We start from the raw sequence: 20,834 nt of genomic DNA, 5'->3' as shown, positions 1-20,834 counted from the left end.
AAGTAGAAGAAGAAGAAGAAGAAGAAGAAGAGAAGGAGGAAGAAGAAGAAGAAGAAGAAGACGACGACGACGGAGAGAAACCTTTCTCCTCGACTCGTCCTTTTGCTCTCCGCGCGCCACCACATCCCGCGTCCTCCTGCACCTCCTCCTCTTCGTTCTACTCCTCTCTCTCTCTCTTTTTCTCTCTCTTTTCTTTTTCCTCTCCTTTCCTCTCCTCTCAACTCCTCTTCTCCTCTCTACGGGCCGCGCGCCCCGTCGGAGCCAGCCGGCTCGGGCGGCATTCCGCGAATCGCGAACCCGACCGCCTGTCCTCGCGGCAGAGCCCGAGAAAACGACTTTGCTTCGTCGTACGTTTCGTACGTCCGTTCCTTCGAACTCACCGTAGACACGACTAAGCCAGGCCCCCTCTCCCTCTTCTTTCCTCCTTTTCTTCTTTCTCCTCCTTCTCCTTCTACTCTTCTTCCTTCACTGGTGCTTTTTTCTTTCCTCCCTTTCCCTGTCGTTCTTGTTTTTCTTCCTTATTTTATTTTATTTCATTTTTCTGTATCTCTCTCTATTTCTCTCTCTCTCTCTCTCTCTCTCTCTCTCTATATATATATATATATATATATATATATATATATCTCTTTTTATCTTCCTGTTTTCCTTCCCTCCCCCCCTCTCTATATCTCTTTCTTACCTCTTTTCTTATTTCTCCTACTGACAAACCCGTCAGACAAAACGTGGAATATCATCCGTCCCGCTAACCTTCAGGATCTAGACGTGGCCGAAAACAAGAAGCCATCTCTCCTCGAGTATTTCTTACAGGTGAGTTAAGTTTTTTAGTTTTCTTCGATCGATAACGTGTGAGCGTGTGTATATGTATGATTTTTTGTGTGTAGGGTATTTCTTTATTATTATTATTTTTTGGCGAAAATTTTTTCTATCCCTTTTCATCTTTCTCTTCGTCATTATTTCTTATTGTTTCTTGTCTACTTTTTTATTTTATTATTATTATTATTATTATTATTATTATTATTATTATTATTATTATTATTATTATTATTATTATTATTATTTTTTATTCTTTATTACTTTGAGTACGAATCTGGTTCTAGGAAGCATATTTAGTGTCAGTAAACTCGTGTTTTCTTGACTGTCATCATAACCATGCGAAAATCGTAATCGCTTCTTCTCTCTCTCTCTCTCTCTCTCTCTCTCTTTCTTTCTTTCTTTCTTTCTTTCTTTCTTTCTTTCTTTTTTTCTTTCCAGTGTACTTCTTACCGACCGAACGCGAAATTAATCCCCCTCTTATGAGTACGCTCTAGGGAAAAACCGGTTTAGTTCCCCTGGTTAAGGGACTTATGTTAGTCGAATTCGTAACTCCTATCTCTGCATATGCATATGTATATATATATATATATATATATATATATATATATATATATATATATATATATATTGGATCGATGGAAAAATAATTGCGGTTTTTATTATTTTAAATTTGGCACCAGTTTTAATTGCTCCTTACTCGGTTAACGATGAAATAGGCACGACTGATATTTTTCTTGTATCATCGTTTTCATCGTTTAGTATTGTAGAATTTAAGCTTTTAAATTGATCATGGGGGAAGAGCAAATTCGTGGGATTTTATTTGTATGAGTTTCAATTGGAACGTAAAGTAATAGGAGCAGTAACAGCAGCAGCAGAAACTACTCAAATTATCAACCTTGGTTTTGACCAAGAGATAATTAGCGAACATATAGCTCTTGAAATCAAACATCGGTTTCAAAAATTTCGTGATGTAAACGAATTCTTTGTGTGCAGGATCGTTGATGTTCTTGTACTATTGGAAATAATAATTTAAATCTATTACTGAAACGGATTTACTTTAAATAAATTGAGAGATTGAAGAAGAATTCAAAGTTGAACGTTAAATATTTTAACATTTAAATTATATACATATCTAAATTCGGTAATTATAAATCACAATTATTTTCATGTATATGCGTAAATAGAGAGAATTGTTCGATCTCGTTTATTAAAATGCGACTCTTCGTTAAAAAAAGTAATTCTTTTCAATACTGAAAGTTTTTAAAACATTTCATTTATTCATTGATGGGGAAAGTAAACTTACAAAGAAGAGAGCAAACGATTTTTTTTCTTCGAAAAAGAAAGTGATATTGTCTTTCAAGCATTCTTTTTTTTTTTTTTTTTTTTTTTTTTACAAAATCTAAAATGACTTTTTAAAACTAACCGACGTTATATTCCTTGGTAATCTATCGTCACGGCTATTTAATATATATCAAAATACGATGTAATGATCTTTTGTTCTTTTAAAAGTCCCCATAGGAATTAACTAAATTGCATCGTTGAGTTCAAATAATATATCGCAGCTCGTAAAGTTATATACAATACATCTAGATGATACGCGAGAAACACCTAAAATCGACGAACCATAGTGATATCTCTGCTTCAATTCGCAATTTATGCTATATATCGAAGGATTTACGATACACTCGAATCATATTGTCAGAGTTTGATAGATCCTCGACGACAAAGTTACGATGTGTCAGTATCATACGCGATACATACATACATGTATATATATATATATATATATATATATATATGTGTGTGTGTGTGTGTGTGTGTGTGTGTGTGTGTGTGTGTGTACGTATGTATGTATATATAGTGGAATAGGGTGAAATAGCGATTTGTTATCGAGAAACGATCTCCCAATGATTGTATCATCGATGACTTTTATACGTTCGTACGTCGATATATTTAGAAAATGTTTCAGTATAATTCCGGCAAAATTTTATCACGTATACACACATACACACACACACACACACATGTATTATAAGAATAGATATTAATAAGGAAAGAAAATATATTGATTCAGATTGTTCGAAACTTTATTAAAAAGTTCCAATCATACAATATTTTTTTTTATCGATATTAGCGTGTTATCGAAGGAAATGATTTAGCGAGATTTAAAAACGGTATGACATATGTCAAGTAATTATACGTTTGATTTTATAACTCGTTCGTTATATTGAAATATTAGAAACAATTCAGTAATTGTTTCCTTCGTATTTCGTAGTTTCTTTTTCTTTATTCTTTATTTTTTGTTTTTTTTTCGTTAGATGTTTAATTTTCCGACATGTTTTCTTTCTTATTTTTTATTTATTTATTTATTTTTATTATTTTTATTAATAGAAAGTGTAAGGACAATCGAGTATAAGAAAATGTAATTATATTTGATATCGTCGATATCGCATTGATTTCTTTCGTTAATGTAAATATTTTCGTTTAGATACGATATATATACACGCGCATGTGCATTAGAAATTCGCTTTTGATTGATAAGGAAAGAGCAACATTTCGATAACCCTAAGAATCGCAATGAACGCAGAGTTTTGTTCGAGTCAACCGATCAATGGACATGCGTTTCTCATCGTTTCAGTTTGACGAGAGTGATTCTCTGTACTGCTGTATCGTAATTAGCGGATTCAATGGGGAATTTCTCCATCCCTTCTCGTTTATAACGTATAGTTATATTCCTATTTGGATATCGTATCGAGAAATGTTGTAAAAATATATAGAATATTTTTTTCGTTCTCCTAGTTTCGACGTTCTTCCAATAAATCTACCAATATTTCAGTAAAAAAAATGATATGAGTATTTTTTTTCTTTTTGTTTTCGTTTCTTTTTTTTTTTTGTTCTTCCATATAGTATTCATTTCGAACAATGGTTTTACGAGTTATATTCGAAGAATTGGATAAATCATTATAACTTTATATATATATATATATTTATGTATATAAATGCGTACGTTTAAACAACGAACAAATTTTTGTTAATAGATATTGTCTATGATTAAACATTTTTTTAACTATGATTTAAACATATATGTAGATGTTTACGTACATATATATAGTATAAAAAAAACGAGAAAGAATTTCGTAATTTATTTATCTGTCGACTTTTTTTCTTCATTTTTTTTCTCTGCCCCTCTTTATTTTCGTCAACTCAAAGCACGTTTACTTTCGCTCTATCGAAATTTCTTTTTGTTACTAGCCTAGTGACACGATACTCGCCGAAAACATATGGCATTTCTCTAACTTAAACGGTCGATCGGTCACTGTCAAGACGACGCCTGGCATAGTCGTTGACGTCACGCCCGATCGTGAACAAATCGTTCCGTCGATGTCGCAAAACGTTTAAAAGAAGAAGGTCTACGTTTTCTGAATACCACGAACATAAATGTTCAACTAATTTTTGCGAATCTATTTGTTTGTCCTTAAAAAAAGAAAAAGAAAAGAAAACAAACAATATATCGTACAAGAAATAATATAATAAACATATTGGTATTTGCTCTTTCAATTAAATCAAGTTTTTCACGATATGAGACTTGATTCTTTTTTCTTTCTTTCTTTTTTGGTTTTGTTTTGTAATCAAACGTTTTTCAAGTCAACTATTAAAGTTTGCAAGTGTTTCATATTTACGGGATGATTTTTCTTTGAAATTTCTTTCACGAGAATTGCCTCGCGAAAAATGCGAAATGTACTCGCATCAGCGTTATACAGGACGAATATGAGAGCGATTCAGAGCCGAGAGGAGCGCGGCTCTTTCGTTAAAACGCGGTCCATATTTCGGATTCCCTGCCGTCGACAAAAATCAGTTTTGTCTTGCCTCGCATGGGCGAAATTTATTTTGCGCGGGAATTACAGGCTCTCGATTCGATGGAGGAAATAAATTTTCCCAGTACCACTATTTTCCCGTTTCTACAAAATATGATTGGGTCGATATTCGCGTGCGTGCGTTATGTGCGTGCGTGCGTGCATGCGTGCATGCGTTCATTACGTGCAGTGTGCATGCGTCCGTGCATCTATAACTCTCGAAAATATTCGCATACTTACAATTAGTAAATTGGCAGTACGATTAAAGCCACTTTGCAAAACGAACAATTTTTTTTATCTCTCTTTCTCTGTCTCCCTATTTTTTTTTTTTTATGTTTTTTTTTCCCCCATTCGTGTTCATTCCAACTAAAAAGTCAGGATTTATCAAACAACTAGAGAAAATGATGTAGATGTCGCTGATCGTTGTAAAATTTATTCGTAATAAAACAGAGAAGAACAATCGTGCGATTTAGACTCACTGCCATTTCCGTTATCTCTTGTTGTTGTGAATTTTATTATAAGGCTTAGAACACGTTATCTCAGAAATCGTATTTACCGAATTTCCTAGACCTTGATCCTTGTCGACCCTACAAGGAGATACGTCCCTTTATCGTTAAGCAAACGTGTGACAGGTATTGTTTGTATGTTATCTCGTTAATATCGAGCAATATATCGAAGAAAACAGTGATGTATACATATATTATTTAATACATCTTCACAAAGTTAGGGACGAACAATATTTCAAATATAATTTATATAAATATATATTAGAATATGTAGAAGAGAAAAAAAAAGAAAGAAAAAAACAAGAAAAGTAAGAAGAAGAAAAACCAAGAAAAGTCGAAGGTGAGAAGAGACAGGAGAATGTCGTGTTCCCGATGGAAAACGTTCTAGGATCTTGTTCTAGGATTAGTGTGCGCGCGCGCGAGCTGGCACACGTATGAGTACAAGGAATGAGAGTTCGTAGATGAGCCGCTGGTGTTTGAACTTGGCTCTTCGCGCAAATATTTTGCGCGGGTAAACACTCCCAATGACGGATCATATCCCCTTGTCGTCGTTGTCGTTGTCGTTGTCGTTGTCGTTGTCGTCATCGTCGTCGTCGTAGTTGCATAGTTGGTAGAAACATCAAGGCGGCCATGTCGACAACGGGATTTTCTTCGTTCGTGAAGTTTGCGCGTAATCCTCAGAAGACCTTCGTACGTTCTCTCTCAAACAAACGTAACAGTACCGTCGAAGATCAACTTTGAGAAGGGCTCTTCGGGTGATTACGATTTCGAACTGTTATTAAGGGATTATCATTCTGCATACAGTGAATTCATGGATAACGTATGGTACGAAAATTATGGAAGTTTAGTGTGTGTGTGTGTGTGTGTGTGTGTGCGCGTGTGTAAATATATATATATATTGTGTGTGTGTGTGTGTGTGTGTGTGTGTGTGTATGTGTATGTATAATGTATCTTATACGAGCTATAACTGTAAATTACATTAGAAGAATACTTCCGTGTAGCAAGTTCGCAGAATCTTGTTTCAAGTAATCCTAACGTGGTACGATTCTGTTGATTTTTAAGGTTACGGTTCAGCGATTAATAATGACTCATCCGATCGTTTTGAAGGTAAAACATTCCTTCCCGAGTTAGTCACTCTTCTAGAACTTCCCTTTGAGAAAAAAAAATTAAAGAAGAAAAAAAAAATACGAGATAAGGGATATTAAGACTTGATGATATTACAATTTTATAATAATTATCGTGTTTTATGATCGATGGATGGTTAGTAGTATTTTTGTCTGATTACAATTTTTTAAAATTTCATCTTTCGTCGATGTGACATTCATTCTTTTTGATAGCCGATTTTTAGGATAATATTGATGGCTTAAATCGTGATGGTTTATTTTCTTTCTTTTTTTTTTCTTTTTGTTGAAACTTTTTTTTTTTGTCGAAAGTGAACGATAGATTGGAAAAGAAAATGAATTTTTATGTGGTATGGTTTCGTCATGAAAAAAGCCGGGTTATGTTCGACGATCGATCGCTATCATCGTGCTACTTGGTGAAGACCCGCTAGATCAGGTAGAGTGCTAACTTTATGATGGGTGGTCGGTTTAAAAAGAAAAAAAAAAGAAAAAAGAAAGAGTGGGAAAGAAAAAGAAAAGAAAAAAGAGAAGGGGCACCAACCCCTCCCCCATTTTTCTACCTGTTGGCACACAGGTAGCATGTTCTTGTCGTTTACACAGAGTTTATTTAAGTTCGGTTTGCGTAGCTCGTCACGTTCTACCGAACGTGAAGGAATCGTCGAAACACTAGTTTTCTTGGCGGATAGAGAAAGAGAGAGAGAGAGACGACATGGAATATCATTAATTTTTTATCGTGCGACCCTTTTGCTTTTTCAACCGTAGGAACGTAGGAACATAGATGGAAGATATCCTTCTTACTATAATTCTAGCCGTTTATTATGATTTCTTTGAATGCTAACCGATGTTTGACCGATGAAGGATGATCGTTACAAACAATCTCATTGTTCTTACAATTCTTTATCATTGTAATAATAGATATCTTACGTATAATATTTTCGATGATTGATAAATTTCAAATTGTCGACGGTGCAGCTGAAATTCTTCAGAAATCTGATAATAAACGTTTTTCGACGTTTTTGATGTATTTCAAACCAAAAAGAAAGCTACAGAAGGATTTATCATATTATTTCACGATTTATTTATAAATATATCGCAAGTGACGTTAATGTGTTGATACACACACACACACACACACACACACACACACATATATATATATATATATATATCATTTTCGGAAAAAGAACAAAAACTATCGATATTCATAAAGGACGTTACGTTGGGTGGTACGTTGATCTTTCATTGACCCCGTGTGATTCGATTATGTGGCTCTCAATGGATGCTCATACAAAGATATGTCCCTTACAAAGGGACACTCGATCGTGACGTAACGGAGCGTTATGATCCCGAAGAATTTGCGGAGAGAAGCTTTGCTCTGCACGCTTTACAAACGCGATTCTCTGAGATGAGCGTAGAAAAGGGGAGGATGTCTAGCGTGTACGTGTATGCATGTCTACCGAAGCATAACTCGTGTTTTTATCTTCGTCTGTATTTGTGCCCGTCTACGTACGACTTTATTGAGCAATTTACAATATTTTGCGAATTGTGATACTATGAAAATATGACGACATATTCTTATAAAATATCGATAATAATAAAAAAAATCTGTCGTATAAAATAAAATATTAAATTGATTCAATATATGATAAATAAATACCATTTTATTTTATTATATAAAAGTTTTGTCTCCTTGTTTAACCTATAATGTAATAATTTTTAAATCAAACGTATGAAAATTCACAGATAAATCTATTCCGATGTAACTCTTTTACTTATACTCTTTACAGACACGAATTATTTATTACTTAACCGAATATAAAATACATATATAGATAGGCACTTTACGTGATTATGTATATATCTATGTATGAAAAACAAGATAGAAATAAAGTATAACGACGAAAAGTCCAGGACACCCAGGAGACCGTGTGTAATTTTCTCTTTTCTCGCGTTTCTCATCGTAATTTAACGTTGAAAATGGAATTAGAAGAAGGATTTGTGGGTGTCCCCAGAGGGGATGAATTTTGCACGCATATATATATATATATATATATATATATATATATATATATATATATATAATATATAACATGGCATACGCTTTTACGACCTGAAAGTTTTCGTTGAGTAAAGTATTGTTGAGAAGATGTAAGGTGGAGGACCTTGAGAAGAACGCGAATTGAAAAACTCACGCGACGCGTTAATCTCCGTCGTGTGGTGGTTGTCCTCGGGGCGTGGATATTTCTCTCCGTTCTCTTTCTCTTTAGCTTCTTCGTCTTCGTATTCGTCTTCGTCTTCATCTTCTTCTTCTTCTTCTTCTTCTTCGAAAAGTAGTCAGGGTCATCGTTTTAACAAGAGAGTCCATCCCGTGAGTTTGTACGGCTCTAAACTCGAGATTGTTCGCGAGACGTGAGAACACGGATCTTAGACGTTTGTCGTCTCCACTATCCGATTCTCGGATCTGCTTGATAATCGTCGAACCGTTAGACGAAAATGATCATGGCTGAGCAAAGATGGTGCCTCTCCTCTGTCTCTAACTTTCTCTCTCTTTCTCACGCGCGCGCACACACACAAACAAACACATACACTTTTATCTAACAACGTTAGGTACAGGTTTACTGAGAGGCAATCTCGCGATCGGTGCCGAGGATTCGACCAATTAATTATGATTACTGGTATTATTCTAGACGACGAAGTCCCTGGCAAACTCGCTAGGTAATTGCATCGTGAAAGTGTTACAAAGCGATTCACGTAGTCTCCGTTTGGCTCGAGTCCGCTTTTAAACGATCGAGAACCTCGGTGAGACCAGTGGAAATAGTGAAAGTAGTGCAGGCAACATCAACGGGGCACCATAACTACCAGTAGGTACTATTACCAAGTACTACAGCAGCACGTCATAAAACCATCGTAGCCACCTGCCTGCTATCGTACTTTTGCGTCTCTCGCTAACGCGTTTCTCGAAAACTCGCTAGGCAAAGCTCGGAATATAGCGAGGAAAAAGCGTAGGAAATGGTAAAAGTATTGGATTTCAGCTTTCAGTAGAAGAGCCACCGCTCTGGCCTCGTTTTTCCCGAGAGGAAAAACCTTTAACCCCCTATGTCTCTCTCTCTCTCTCTCTCTCTCTCTCTCTCTCTCTCTCTCCCTCTCTTTCTCTTTCTTTCTCTTTTTCTCTTTCCCTTTCTCTTTCTCTTTCTCTTTCTCTTTCTCTTTCTCTTTCTCTTTCTCTTTTTTTCTCTCTTATTCTGCTTTATGTTCTTTCTCTCTCTCTCTCTTCTCTCTCGTACTTACAAAGCGTACCTATGTGTCAAAGGCCGGCGACTTCGATGTTCAAGCCGAAAAGAGAGAAGAACGAAGTGCATACGAGAGAGAGGGGAAGAGAGTTTTGATATTATCCAATACATATATATTCCAATACATATACATACATACATATATACATATATATACATATACACATATATTAGGTGGACCGGAAAGTAATGTCGCTTTCTTAAATTAAATTCAAACGAATAAATTTTTAACAAATTTTTATTTTTAATCACAATCAAATATCAACATGCACAGAAACGACATACTTTCCGGTTCCCCTAATACATACAAACATATATATCTATATTTATATCTATATCTATATCTATATCTATATTTATATCTATATCTATATGATGGCCTTACGTACGATGTTCGTCTTCTTCGTCCTCATCGTCGTCCTCATCGTCGTCGCTCGGAACAAGTTTTTTCCTTGAACGGATCGTTGTCGAACGCGATGAACCGTGCCACTCGAAAAATATCACGCTTCGAATATTTCTTTACTCTGATTCTTTCTTCGTTTCGAATTTTCAACGAGGACACAAGATGAGTTTTATTTTTTTTCTTTTTCCTCAAAATTTTACGAAAAACTATAGCTTATATTCTATCTAAGATTCTAATATAAAATGACAGTATGATTCAACGAACTTGACATTTTGGAGATTTAAATACATCAATTTTTTTCTTTTTTTTTTAACTTTGATTAATAATTTAGACATAACTATTAAGCAACGTTATATAATCGTATTTGGACATCGACTACCAATACTTACACGTTTCTCACATAAACGATTTTAAGATATTAATAAAGAAATTTAGAAACGTATTCAATGTTTTTATCCTAATAAAGAAAATATCGATAAACCATTGTAAGCGTGAAATTGTATAGTACTTTTGAGTCACGCCAATTGTTAACTACATTTAATTGTATTATGACGTAGGCGTTCGAAGTATATTACTGGTCTCGAACAAGCGTCGAATATCTCGCACACCCTCGAACACACTCGACCGATTTCCGATTACATCGCGAACTTGCCGTTGAAATTCCTTCGCATTCCAGTTCTTTCTATATATATATATATGTTAATTTATTAGCTATCCAAAGTATAATTCACGTTAAGAAAGCTAGGATAACTATCCTTCGGCTCGAACTTTTTCGGCTTAAAGAATTTACGATTCGACTTCTTTCTTCTTAATTTCAAACTGCACAATAAAACAATAAATTTTGTTATATCTAGACTCATTTGAAATTAAACTTGGGTAATATAAAAAAGAAAAAATATATTAAGCGTAAAACTTAAAATAGTGAGTAAACTTCATTTTATTGCATTTCGAAAGGAAGATTGCAGCCGAAAAGGAAAAGAAGAAAAAGAAAAAACTGAAATTCTTCCGGGAGCCTCAAAATTCGAGGCTCATCGGTCAGCTTTATCGACCGTTCCAAATCTCAGAAACGCATCTCTCTCTCTCTCTCTCTCTCTCTCTCTCTCTCTCTCTCTCTCTTTCTTTCTCTTTCTCTCATCCTTTCGCAAGAAGAAGGAAGAAGAATACGGAGTCCTCTTTCTGCTTCTTCTTCCTTACTAATCTCGACGGTCCATCTAGCATCTAGGGTTACCTGCTTTCCGCACCTACACGCATTTACGCTAACGTCCCACTCGTCCTCGGCGTTCAGCCATATTATTATATTACCGGCAAGGTCACGTTTTGACCCGACGAGATACCAGTCGAGATAACGTTCCACAAGGACGATAAGATCGCGTTCCTCCCGAGACGCGAAATTCGATTTTCGGATACTCTTCCTCTTCCTATTTTTCTTTTCTTTTCCTTTTTCTTTATTTCTTAATCTTATTTTTTATAATATTATTATTATTCTTATTATTATTTTATTATTATTATTATTATTATCATCATTATCTTCGTCGTTGCTTGTTCGATCGTCGAAAAATATTAAGATTTCTTACGCATCGTGAAATAAGAATCTTTGATTTATTTTATAATTTAAGAATGTTTTAGACTTTTAATGAGACACATACTATGATTTCGACTATTTTATGATCGTCTTTTATCTCGAAACGAACGAAAATAACAGAATCGCGTTACGTAAGTAAAAGATAGAAAGGATAATTATGTCGAATGATTAGTTTGTAACCGAAAAATTATTAGCAGAGATAGATCGTTTCGTGAGATTGAGATTCTTTTTCGCGTAAGCCAAGAAGGAATTTATATAAAAGAAGTAGGAAACTTCAATTTCATTCGTTTCGCAAGGTTAACTCGTTTCATTTCTCGCGTGTTGTCCGACTAAATATCGCGTACGATTTCTTGACGAAGGGAGGAGAGACAAGAGAGGAAGGGAGGGCGAAGAAGAGAAGAGAAGAGAAGGGAGGGAAATATACGGATCTTTAGAAGGAAAAGTTTTTTTTTTTTTTTTTTGTATGGTGTCTGCCGGAAGAAGGAATTTCAATTTGCGTATCATCGTTCGCGCAAATGCGAGAAAGACGGAAAAAAGAGAGAGAGAGAGAGAGAGAGAGAGAGAGAGAGAGAGAGAGAGAGAGAGAAATCTTTTATACGGGTATAGAAATTCTTTAAATCGTTTTAAGTCTGGACTAAGGCTAATCAATATAATCGGCAACTGCATCGAAACGACGATCTCGAGACACCTGTACCTAAAAGTTTTACAAAAAAAAAAAAAAAAGAGAGAGAGAGTGAGAAAAAAGAATATCCTCGGAAACATCGATTAGAAATGATAATGTGATTATTAGATGTAAAAATGGGCGTACATAGAAAATTAATCGGTGAGATTTTATTCGATTTAATGACAATCCGGGGTGAAAGGTCTCGCGACCCACTTATTTATCGAACGTTCTTGCACTTTTCAAAAAAAAAAACTTATCGTAAGGTCGTCCTCTATATTTAGTTGATGGTATATACACTGAATTATGTAACAAATTTGTTTATTGAAATATCTCTTAGATTACTACGTGATTATTATTATCTATTAGTTATTTACGTATAAGCGATAAATTTTTTCAAACATTTTTTTATTTTTCGTTTCTGACTTTTCATTGTTGTAGATTTATTTTAATTTCTGATTTTATGTTTAATATGGACATATAAATTTGAACGTTTATTATATCCTTGAGTTCGGTTTTTCGTTGCAAAATCAGAGTCGATTCATTTGAGTCGTTGATTATGAAAGTGGCACATGTCATATACCTCTCTCTCTCTCTCTCTCTCTCTCTCTCTCTCTCTCTCTCTCTTTCATATATATATATATAGTTGCATATTATCATAATATAAATCGATGTTAATGTAAAAGTACTAGTGAGAGTTTATTTATGAAAGTTTCAAAATCACATGTTTTTTTTCTTTCTTTCTTTTTTTTTTTCACAAGAATAAATGAAGAAACGTATTTCGAAAAACGTTCGTTAAAATGACGGGAGTTTAAATATATTTATTGGATAAAGGGAGGTTAAGAAGAGATAGAAAGGGAGATTGTAATCATCTTTATGGAAACGGCCCTTGTTGGGTATTTAGTGTCGTAAGTACGATTAACGACGGGTGGATATGTATAGACGAGAGTATTTCTCTCTCTCTCTCTCTCTCTCTCTCTCTCTCTCTCTCTCTCTCTTTCTTTTTTTCTCTTCTTTCCGCTCATGAATTTCTTCGACAGGGTAAACGACGAGTCATTGTTCGTCCACGTGTCGTCAGAGAATTCGGACTTAACGATTGGCACGCGTTGAGCCCCCTCGTAACGACAATTTTGTCCGATACATCGGCGAAGTACAAAGTTAATCGGCAGATTGTATAGTCCTCGTTTTTCTTTTCATCAAGTAAAAAAGAAAAAAAGATTTAAGGAGAGTTAAAACCCCCGAACGATCCGGCATGTTATCCTGACAATACGAAGATAAAAAGACTCAAAAAAATAATTCTCGTGTTCACCCCAAAATCGCTAAACACGTCATCGTCGATATAAACGAAGGGAACCATTCTGATCTCAAAAGTTTTAGGTAAACAAGAAATTAGCCTCCAAATTTTTAATAATAATAATATTTGTAATAATAATAATAATAATAATAATAATAATAATAATAATAATAATAATAATAATAATAATAACAATAACAATAATATATTTCAACGTGGTGACAGAAAAATAAAATATTATTAATTATAAGTACTGTTGTATAATACTTATACTTTGATTTATATGCAAAAATTCATTTCTCACCTTTATTTATTCAAATAGCTAAATTTTATATATATACACTCATATATACACATATTTTATATTTTTATTTTTTATTATATATATATATATATATATATATATATATATATATATATATATATATATATATATAGAAAGAAAAAGAAAGAATGTCACAAAATTTAATTTCGAACTGAATTACATGGATAGGAATTTAAATTCGAAGGTGGCACGGCGAATTACCAAGGGCAATGGCGATAATTGGTAGGATTTGATTCGCACGCAATTTCGTCCGCACAAACACGCAAACATATACACATACATATACACGATAGAAAGAAGGAGAGAGAGAACGAGAGAACGAGACAGACAGACAGACAGACAGACAGACAGACAGAGAAAGCATGGGTCGGCTTGTGCAGTAAATACCGACGGTAACTACGAGGACGGATTTCGGCTTTATTTTTCTCATTGTCGAGGCCTTTGCTCGTGAATAGAGGATTCGCCTTATTTGCTGCTCGAATTTCATGGGAATCTGGCCAATGGCAGTGCGCGCACCTTTCGTTTCGCGGCGATCGGTGTCCCGGTTCGCGACGTGCGCGAGCGCGCGCGCGCACCGACCTTTTTCCCTTTTCATTGGAGGGTCCATTTTTTTGGGAAGTGGGCGTACCTCTTTCCGGTTTTCGCTCCATTGTGTTCCGCCCTGTCTGCTTCTTCTTCTTCCTCCTTACCTCTCCTCCCCTCCTCCTCCACCTCATCCTCCTTATTCGCGTCTCTTCTTTCTCTTGTTGCACTCGTGAAGAATGCAACGGACTATGCGCGCGACCGCACGCGAGCAAACCTGTCGCACGAACGACCATAAGCCTTTAACGCGATTTTTATATTTTTCTATCTTCTCAACGATATTTCTAAATAAATATATTTCTAGATCGTAATACCAAAACATTTTTACGATAATATTATTGTCGTCGTTTATCATTCCTCGTTTAAAACTATTGATATATGTATTGACGAAAAAAGAATAACACTTTCAAAATGGCTGCAAATTTTATTTTATTATATAAAACGATGTCTATTTTATTTTCTATCATATATAGAAAAAAAAATAATTTCATGGATATCGACCTTTCGATTAAAGTTTGATCCTTTTCTTACAATTTGAAATTTGTTCGATTTTGCCATTCATTTTATTTCCTTTAATAAAAGGAAAAAAAAGAAAAAAAATTGGTTAAAGTAGAGGGGAAGGAGTAAGAAAAAGGTCGAAAATTTTTGTGGTCGTCGCTACGTAAGATATTTAGGTTAGAATGGGTATAAATCGAGCGTAACGCGAAAAGGTTACTACTTTCGTCGGAAACTACGATCGAACATCGAGTTTCCGGAAAGTTTCCTAAAGCTATACATGTAAATATACGTTTGCACGTGTATCTACCACACATACTCATACATTCGCCATATATATACACATATATATGTAATATATATATATATATATATATATATATATATATATATATATATATTCGTTGGTAGGAAAACTCGAGGGGAATGACGGTCAAAGTAATTTTCGCGTGGAGCTACGAAGCGGTAGCAGCCACCGAATTGCCTCGCTGAAGGAAAATATTAAAATCCGCCATGAGAAATAAGAAAAGAATAAACGTGTGGGTGCATACTATGCATATATGTAACTTACAAATATATGTAAGGATAAATTTAAAAATTCGAGCTTTCTCTCTCTCTCTCTTTCTCTACCTACCTACCTACCTACCTACCTACCTACCTACCTATCTACCTACCTATCTCTTTGTTTCATATACATATACTTTCGAAAGGATTTAATGCGCGCGAGGCGAAACAAATTGCCTAAGTTTTTGCATCACAGTCGGTTTGTCTCCTTCGTGCCTGAGGGACATCGGCACGTTCTTGAGACGCAGATTCGTCATCATTGTTGTCGTCATTGGTCGTCGTCGTCGTCGTCGTCGTGGAAAAAGGAAAAGAAGATGAGAAGAGGGCGACGAAACGTGCCTCGTCGTCGGCCAATTTCATTCGAAAAAGCTGTAAAGTACAGGTTGGGCTGGCCCACTCGAAAGGAAGGCTCACTCGTTCGCTCTCTCTCTTTCTTTCTCTTTCTCTCTTTCTCTCTCTCTCTCTCTCTCTCTCTCTCTCTCTCTCACATATTGTGGCTCGAGACAAAGGGACATTTTTGTACGCGATCAAAGAAACGAAGAAGGAGGAGAAAGAAAGAAAGAAAGAAAGAGGGAATGGACGGGGAACGGAGAGAGAAAGAGAGAGAGGGAGAAGAGAGAGAGACGCTTTTAGCGTTATACCTATCAAGCGAAAGAGTTTTCGACTTGCTTTCGACACGCTCGAATCAATGATTTCCTCTTCATAGCAGGCGCCCCTAATGATTTTATCTCTCCCTCTCTTTCTCTCCTTCGTTCACTCACTCCTTACTCTTCTCATTCACTCACTGTTATATAGCATCGATAGCTACTTAAATTGAGAACGACATAATACTTTCTCACACAGTGAGTTTTTGCGAAAGAAAGAAAGAAGGAAAGAAAGAACGAAAAAAGATAAGAAAAGAAAAGAAAGAGTAGAACGACAGTGATCCGTCTGTCCGTATTATCTGTCTGTATTATCTGTTCGTATAATAAAAAGATTAAAACTAGGAAGACGTAGAAAAATAAAGGGATAGATAGAAGAAAATGAAAAAGTAAGAGAAGAAGAATATCGAGCAACCACATACGTAATTAAGTATTTACTTATATATGTACATAAGTATTTACAGTACTTACTTACGTACTTACTTATATCGAGAGAGAGAGAGAGAGAGAGAGAGAGAGAGAGAGAGAGAGAGAGAGAGAGAGAGAGAGAGAGAGAGCGTAACAGGTTTGATAACCGCAAGATTTGCTCGTTAAACGTCGTCATAGATTAATACGAACATTAATCGATGCGTAACCATTTGAATTATAGATAAATAAGCTAAGCAAGTGAAAGGTGGTAGTGAGAAAGAAGAGAGAAAGAGAGAGAGAGATAGAAAAGACGAGTCGTTTGAAAGGAAAGAAGACGAAAGAGAAAGAGAGAGAAGGGGAGGGGAAGCTAACCGTTAGAACTGGTGCTTCCTTCTCGTTTTCTTACCATGGCTTTCGCGAACTGTTATCTCGTCGAGAGGATCACAAGATATTCGGGTCGAGGTTAATCTCTACTTTACCGTACTGAGACACCTGCGATTAATATTGTACCTTTTTATCATACTTCTTTCCGACATCTTCCTTTCTCGCTCTGTCTCTTCTTCGTCTATGTGCGTTACATCTTTTTTCTTCTTACTCTTCTCTCTTTTTTCTTCTTTTTTTTCTTTCTCTCGTTACTTTCATAATCATCATTCTTTCCTTTTCCTTCTTCTTTAGCAAGGATAAACGGAGAAAAAGTATTTTCGATCGAAATCGAATGTTTTACGTTCTTCTTTTTGTTTTTTTTTCATATTCTCTCTCTCTCTCTCTCTCTCTCTCTCTCTATCTCTTTCTCTCTTTCTTTTGCTAATTACGACTAAACAATTTCTTCCGCTTCTTGTCTCTCTTGCTCCTCCCTCTATTCGCTTACTACTATTCTGAGATCACGTAATTGAAGTTTCTTTCTTTTTCGATATTCCCTTCGAGAATCGATTTTCTTTGGAAATCTTTCTTTTGAAATTGAAAAACCACATAGTGGGTATTTTACGTAGAGAAAGGGAGGTAGAAGAAGAAGGAGGAGAGTGAAAGAGAGAGAGAGAGAGAGAGAGAGAGAGAGAGAGAGAGAGAGAGAGAGAGAGAAGATTACAGCTCTCAAGTTCGATGCAACTTATTGTTAGTATTTTGCTCGGGCAAAGTCTCTTATTCTGATCATGCATTTTTGTACTTCCACGCGTTTGCATTCTGGAGGGTTTAGTATAAGGAAAAGCGAAGTTTCCTTGAAGATCAACGTTCTCTCTTTCTCCATAAGATCGAAGTTCAAAAGCATCGTCGTTTATGAAAATTCTGCGTTACTTCTTCGCCGGCCTCGGGGAAACACGAAGTAGCAAAAGGATGATGTTACCTTTCTAATATTTGCGTCCTCTTCTATCCTATGCATGTATATTCTTCTCTCTCATATTCTCGTTCGGGTTATTCAAAAAGTATGGAAAAGTCTTCGATGGAGAAGAAGCCGTTCGATCTATTTTTTGAGTGGCCTTTCAAACATCCTTCTCGGTTTTTGTTTTTTATCATCTTCGGAATTTCGATCGATTTCCTTTACCAACCAACCACCCACCTACATCCTCCACCGCATCCACATCTTCATTCTTAGACACAATTTACCTACTCTTCTCTTTGCTTCTCTTCTCTTTTCTTCTCTTGTCTATCGGTTTCTATCCTTTTCTTTTTCTTCGTTTTCTTTATGATACCTCATGAGAAAAATCCTACGAATAAACATTTGACATCGAGGAGCCTTTCATCCCCCTCTCTACAGCTGCCACGAAATTTCAAAGTGTATCGAAAACTACGACGTCTATTGAACGAAGAAACGAGCCAAGGATTTCTCTATGCGCTTCGCGCGAACCGTTTTAAGATACGCCAGGTGTTCCCGAGAGGAACAAACCTTTTCGTATGTATAACGAGATTAAAATCTTGCGCATCGTGATACCTCGTCTCTGCCCGTCAGTCCGGAGACCAATAAAAGTTTAACTTTCTTCGTTTTAGCTTTGTATATACTATTTTGAATTAATCTCTTCGACATAGATGAATTTCACTTACATTTTTTCTTTCTTTCTTTCTTTTTTTTTTGGTTTTTTTTTCTTTGTTCTATTTCCTTTTTTTTTCGAGTGAAAAATTAAGGACGATATTCTGTCAGAAACATATTATAAGTCTAATCTCCGAAGAATTTGTTAAAAATCTTTACGTTTTGATACACGAATAAAAAAATAAATAGAATTAGGTATATTAATACATCGTTTTTATTTTGTTTTTATTTATTTATTTATTTTTTTTTTTTTTTCATAACAATTGATAATCTGACAATATTTTAAATAAGCATCTGACATTTATATTTTTATAATTATATTTTTTTTTTAAATAAATTCATTAGGTTGTCCCAAATGTTTCACTATCTGATACGAATGAAAACGAAATGATCTATTAATAACAATATATTAATAATATATATTAATAAACAATATATTAATATATTAATAAATATTATATTAATAAACAATATTTTTCAAGTTATTTCCTTTTAAAAGATTCAAAAGAAAAAATTACCTAAAAAAAAAAAAATAAAAATAGAAAGAACTCTAAGCCTTAATACTATCTCTCTAATGGATTTACCACAAGATTAGGATTTGAAATATTTCTCGAGAATCGAATTAACCGAGCGAAAGTTTACCGAAGGTTTTTTCTTTTTTTTTTTTTTTTTATTTTTTTCTTTTCGTCAAAGGTTTTTCATCTGAACGATTTAATTTTGACAAAGTATCAATGGTGTAGTCATACCGAGTGTAGTATAGGGGTCGAATTCGTACCATGAATTTCACGGTATTTAACGAATCACTCTGCTTCTTTTCACAGTACACATACATTCTGCTCCGTAGAAACGCAATGTGTAGGTGCGAAGAACGACATCAGTATCTATCTCTCTTTCTCCCTCTCTCTCTCTCTCTCTCTTTCTTTCTCTCTCCCTCCCTCTCTTCCTTTCTCTCTTCCGGGCAAACATCAAGACGGTTGCTCGCCTTTTGTCGGCCTGTTTGCGTTTCTTTTCCGTGACTCGCAACTCACTCGATCGCATGGTACACTCGTTTAACGAATAGCAGTAGTCTTTCTTTCTCTCTATCTCTATCTCTATCTCTTTCTCTCTTGTTCGTACAAATCTTTTGTCGAAGATTTCTTTTCGTATACGGCATCGATGCAAGGAAAGACGGTAGAAGCACCTGGTCGTTTCGATTCATCGAACTTTCAGGTTGCTTTCTCGAAAAGCAACCTAAAAAATATTTTGGGCTGGGTGAATGTGCCCGATATGTCGTATTCATACGAAAAAGTAAAAAATTTATAAACGTTTTGTATATTGCATTGAATGTAAATGAATATTGTATATTTTCATTAATGATCTTTCGTCGATCGTTAACGAGAAATCTCGTTTTCCTGAACGTGCATTATTTCTTAACTGTTTTACAGATAACGATATTTTCTTTTTCTTTTTTTTTTCTTTTTCTTTATTTTTTTTTCTTTTTTTTTCTTTTTTTTTACGAATATCATCGTTCGAATATCTCGTTGCCGACGAATATTTTTATTTTTATTTGATTTTTACAATTGAATATATGAAAGTGTGTTCGATTTTTATAACGAATCTAATATTCGTCAATGTGTTATACGAATCCGAGATAAGTAATAAGTAATGATGATTTATATATTTAAAAATAAACAAAAGAAAGAAAGAAAAAATGAAAGTCAGAGCAATAGAGTCAATTGTTATTTTCATTCTTTCGATGTGTATTGTCCCAGAAAGGATTCGTGTCCTCGTTATAATCGATTTCATAAGTCGGTAGAAGAAGGAATTGTACGATGAAACGAAATTTTCTCGTGAATCTCTCGCAAGAAAGTGAGATCAAAAAATACGTAACGAGAATAGAACTTAACTCGCCAACTCGATTCGATATTTTCCCTCATTCTCTTTCGACATTCCTTACCGTAAAAGTTCCCGACAAAGGAATTCAATGAAATTGGTCTCTCTCTCTCTCTCTCTCTCTCTCTCTCTCTATGTCTGTCTCTCCCTCTCTCGATCGCATTTCGATTGTTATCGACACGCACGCTTCGCGCTATCGCTGACTCAGTCTCTTTTTACATCGTGCGCGGCGATAACAGCATTGAATGATATTAATACCGAGAAAAGGACTGTCTCGAGACAATTGATCTCTTTATCTATAGATTTCAATGCATGCGTACGAACGAAGAAAGAAAGATAAAGAAGCTGTTTGGGGTTTACGAGTTTACATCCAATTTTTTTTCTGTTTTTTTTCTTCTTTTTT

At 35.0% G+C, this 20,834-nt stretch overlaps 1 protein-coding gene across 26 annotated transcripts in view; it reads left to right on the top strand.

Moving 5' to 3' along the window:
- The first annotated feature begins 571 nt into the window (after positions 1-571).
- LOC124427280 (ephrin type-B receptor 1-B) overlaps positions 572-20,834 on the top strand; it is a 159,037-nt gene continuing 138,774 nt past the window's right edge. For all 26 annotated transcript variants that reach the window (XM_046969987.1, XM_046969990.1, XM_046969983.1 and 23 more), the window contains exon 1: positions 572-807. The gene's annotated coding sequence lies outside the window, so the exon portion shown is untranslated. The remainder of the gene's footprint in view (positions 808-20,834) is intronic.

Source organism: Vespa crabro, chromosome 10 (genome assembly GCF_910589235.1).
Source record: "Vespa crabro chromosome 10, iyVesCrab1.2, whole genome shotgun sequence".
Taxonomy (NCBI): domain Eukaryota; kingdom Metazoa; phylum Arthropoda; class Insecta; order Hymenoptera; family Vespidae; genus Vespa; species Vespa crabro.
This window is presented reverse-complemented; position numbering and strand designations above follow the sequence as displayed.